Genomic DNA, 4,876 nt, shown 5'->3' with positions numbered 1-4,876 from the left:
TTTTAAAAATCAAATCTTTTTCAAAAACAATTTCAATCATATCTTTTCAAAAATAACTTCTTATCTTTTCAAAATTGGTTTTCAAAATTTGTTTCAACCAACTAACTAACTTTTTGTTTATTTCTTAACTTTTTCAAAACTACCTAACTAACTCTCTCTCTCTCATTTTCGAAAATATCTTCCCCCTTTTTCAAAATTTCTTTTTAATTTATTAGTTATTTTAATTTTTAATTTTTAAATCTTAATTTTCGAAAATTACTAACATTTTTCAAAAACTATTTTCAAAAATCACTAACTGTTTTTCAAAAATTATTTTCAAAATTTCTCCCTCTCCCATCTTATTCTATTTATTTATTCATCTACTAACATCTCATCTCACATCTCTGCCATCCTCACAGTTGTGTTTCTTTCTTTACATCACACTCTTTGTCTCCCTCTTTTCTTCCACTCACAAAGGGATCCCTATACTGTGGTATAAAGGATCTCTATTATTATTATTATTTTTCTGTGCCCTCTTCTTTGTCATATGAGCAGGAGCAAGGATAAGAACATTCTTGTGGAAGCAGATCCAAAACCTGAAAGGACTCTGAAGAAAAAATTAAGAGAAGCTAAAATACAACAATCCAGAGATAACCTTTCAGAAATTTTCAAACAGGAAGAGGAGATGGCAGCCGAAAATAATAATAATGTAAGGAAGATGCTTGGTGACTTTACTGCACCTAATTCCAATTTACATGGAAGAAGCATCTCCATTCCTGCCATTGGAGCAAACAACTTTGAGCTGAAACCTCAATTAGTTTCTCTGATGCAGCAGAACTGCAAGTTTCATGGACTTCCATCTGAAGATTCTTTTCAGTTTTTAACTGAATTCTTGCAGATATGTGATACTGTTAAGACTAATGGAGTAGATCCTGAAGTCTACAGGCTCATGCTTTTCCCTTTTGCTGTAAGAGACAGAGCTAGATTATGGTTGGATTCTCAACCCAAAGACAGCCTGAACTCTTGGGATAAGCTGGTCACGGCTTTCTTAGCCAAGTACTTTCCTCCTCAAAAGCTGAGCAAGCTTAGAGCTGATGTTCAAACCTTCAGACAGAAAGAAGGTGAATCCCTCTATGAAGCTTGGGAAAGATACAAACAGTTGACCAAAAAGTGTCCTTCTGACATGCTTTCAGAATGGACCATCCTGGATATATTCTATGATGGTTTATCTGAGCTATCAAAGATGTCACTGGATACTTCTGCAGGTGGATCCATTCACCTAAAGAAAATGCCTGCAGAAGCTCAAGAACTCATTGACATGGTTGCTAATAACCAGTTCATGTACACTTCTGAAAGGAATCCTGTGAGTAATGGGACGCCTATGAAAAAGGGAGTTCTTGAAGTTGATACTCTGAATGCCATATTGGCTTAGAACAAAATATTGACTCAGCAAGTCAATATGATTTCTCAGAGTCTGAATGGAGTGCAAGCTGCATCCAACAGTACTCAAGAGGCTTCTTATGAAGGAGAAGCCTTTGATCCTGAGAACCCTGCAATAGCAGAGGTGAATTACTTAGGTGAACCTTATGGAAACACCTATAACTCATCATGGAGAAATCATCCAAATTTCTCATGGAAGGATCAAAAGCCTCAACAAGGCTTTAATAATGGTGGAAGAAACAGGTTTAACAATAATAAACCTTTTCCATCATCCACTCAGCAACAGACAGAGAACTCTGAACAAAATACTTCTAATTTAGCAAACTTAGTCTCTGATCTATCCAAGGCCACTGTAAGTTTCATGAATGAAACAAGGTCTTCCATTAGAAATTTGGAAGCACAAGTGGGCCAGCTGAGTAATAGGATCACTGAAATCCCTCCTAGTACTCTCCCATGCAATACAGAAGAGAACCCAAAAGGAGAGTGCAAGGCCATTGACATAAGCACCATGGCCGAACCTACAAGGGGAGAGGAGGACGTGAATCCCAGTGAGGAAGACCTCCTGGGACGTCCAGTGATCAATAAGGAGCTTCCCTCTGAGGAACCAAAGGACTCTGAGGCTCATCTAGAGACCATAGAGATTCCATTGAACCTCCTTATGCCCTTCATGAGCTCTGATGAGTATTCCTCTTCTGAAGAGAATGAGGATGTTACTGAAGAGTAAACTGCCAAGTTTCTTAGTGCAATCATGAAGCTGAATGCCAAGTAATCAATAGCTCATCACGATATATATCTGCTTAAATTGTTAATTGTCTTGCAAGTTTGTGAAATATTTTTACCCATCTCAATTGTAAAAGTGCTTTAACATTTATCTGAGGTTTAGCTATGCATATATAATTCCTTGAGGATAGGAATTAATTTAACTACATGTAAGCTTTATATACAAGTGAATAACAATTAGAATTACATGACTCATTTAGGTAGTTGCATTTAGAATAGATTGCATTGCATGAGATTCCACCACTTTACCTTACTCTTTATCTTGGATTTAGCATGAGGACATGCTATTGTTTAAGTGTGGGGAGGTTGATAAACCCATATTTTATGATATATTTTGTGCTCAATTTAAGTGATTTATTCAACCCTTCACCCACTTATTCTTGTGAAATTGCATGGTTTTACTTTCCCTTCCTTATTATGTGATATATGTGAAAAACATGTTTCCTATGCTTTAAAAATAATTATTTTAATTACCTTTTATTAACATTCGATGCCGTGATTTGTGTGTTAAGTATTTTTAGATCTCCTAAGGCAGGAATGATTTAAAGGATGGAAAGAAAACATACAAAAATGGAAGGAAAGCACAAAATGGAGTTTTTGAAGAAACTGGTAGCGACACAAACGCATGGATGACGCGGCCCATGCCCAGCGCGAAAAAGCAGTGACGTGAACGTCTGACCGACGCGGACGCGTGCCTTGAGCAGAACACAAATGACGCGTACGTGTGACCAAGCGAACGCGTGATAAGGAAAACTCCCAGATGACGCGACCGCGTGACCCACGCGGACGCGTGACAGATGCCACGCACCAAAAACTGCAGAAAATACTCCCAGCAATTTCTGAAACCCTTCTTGGCCCAGATCCAAGTACAGAAAGCACAAATTAGAGTTTATAAAGTCGGGGAATGCATCCATTAAAAAAGAGGCCTTCAATTATTCACTTTTCATAGTTTAGATGTAGTTTTTAGAGAGAGAGGTTCTCTCCTCTCTCTTAGGATTAGGATTAGGATTTCTCTCAATTTTAGGACTGCTTATCTTCATTACAGGTTCAATGTTTCTTTTATTTATTTTTCCAATTTACTTTATGAACTTTTCCATGTTAGATTTGAATTTATGTTTAAACGTAACTTGATGTGTTTCAGATTTATGATTGCTTTATTCTATTTATGAATGCTTTTAATTTAATTTAGATATTTTCTTCCTTTTGGCTTTGGTTAAGTAATTGGTAACACTTGAGTTGTCAAACTCAGCAGTGATTGAAATTAGCAGATTACTAATTGATCTAAATTGCTCTAAATCTAGTTTTCCCACAGGGATTGACTAGGACTTGAGGATCAAACTAATTAGTCCACTTGACCTTCCTTTGCTTTAGTAGAGGTTAACTAAGTGGGATTAAAACTCAATTCTCATCACCATCGGTAAGGATAACTAGGATAGGACTTCCGAATTTTCATACCTTGCCAAGAGTTTATTTTATAGTTATTTATTTATTTTACTTGTCATTTAAATTACTCGTTCCTTACTTTCAAAACCCCCAATTTACAAAACTCATAACCAATAATAAGAACACCTCCCTGTAGTTCCTTGAGAAGATGACCCGAGGTTTAAATACTTCGGTTATCAATTTTAAAGGGGTTTGTTACTTGTGACAACCAAAACATTTGTATGAAAGAATTTTCTGTTGGTTTAGAAGCTATATCTACAACGCGATCATATTTTTATATTTCTTTACCGATAGAAAAACCCGATCGTCACATGCCTAGACTATTTTCAGTTATGTATTTTCTACGGTAGAGTTTCTACACCCCATAGATTAAGGTGTGGAGCTCTGTTGTTCTTCATGAATTAATGCAATTACTACTGTTTCCTATTCAATTCACGCCTACTTCTTCCCTATGATATACTCTCGTACTTAATTCAGTTAAGTCAGAATAAAGGGGTGACCCGTGACAATCACCCAATCTTCGTTACTCGCTTAGCCAAGATCGCGTGCCTGACAACCACAAAGCGGTCTATATGATGTTCAACGTAGTAATTGGATGACAGCCGTAGTATATTCTCTTGAATATCTAATACACAGACCGAGTCCGTGAGAATAGTATCTTCGTGGTATAGGCTAGAATCATTGGCAGCATTCTTGGGATCCGGAAAGTCTAAACCTTATCTGTGGTATTCCGAGTAGGATCCGGGAAGGGATGACTGTGACGAGCTTCAAACCTGTGAATGTTGGGCGCAGTGACAGTATGCAAAAGGATCAATGGATTCTATTCCGACGCTAGCGGAAACCGACAGATGATTAGCCATGCGGTAGCTGTGCCTGGTATTTTTCATTCGAGACGAGAAATCTGACAGTTGATTAGCCATGCAGAAACCTTAGAGGACCATTTTCACTGAGAGGATCTTACAGCTTGCCATGGAAGGGAGCACGCATGGTTGGAAGAAGGCAATAGGAAAGCAGAGGTTCAGAAGCAACAAAGCATCTCCAGACGCTTATTTGAGATTCCCACCAATGAATTACATAAGTAACCTTATTTTATTTTATGTTTTATTTATCTTTTAATTATCAAAACCTCATAACCATTTGAATCTACCTGACTGAGATTTACAAGGATGACCATAGCTTGCTTCAAGCTGACAATCTCCGTGGGATCGACCCTTACTCACGTAAGGTATTACTT

General features: G+C 37.4%; 1 non-coding gene across 1 annotated transcript; it reads right to left on the bottom strand.

The window, feature by feature from the left end:
* Positions 1 to 1,060: 1,060 nt before the first annotated feature.
* LOC148545807 (small nucleolar RNA R71) lies at positions 1,061 to 1,168 on the bottom strand. The gene has a single exon (XR_015900737.1). It is a non-coding gene; the product is annotated as a small nucleolar RNA R71 (small nucleolar RNA).
* Between the last annotated feature and the right edge of the window lie 3,708 nt (positions 1,169 to 4,876).

Source organism: Arachis ipaensis, chromosome B9 (assembly GCF_059453495.1).
Source record: "Arachis ipaensis isolate K30076 ecotype BB chromosome B9, ASM5945349v1, whole genome shotgun sequence".
NCBI lineage: Eukaryota > Viridiplantae > Streptophyta > Magnoliopsida > Fabales > Fabaceae > Arachis > Arachis ipaensis.
Note: the sequence above shows the minus strand (reverse complement) of the source record. Positions and strands in the feature narration are given on the sequence as shown.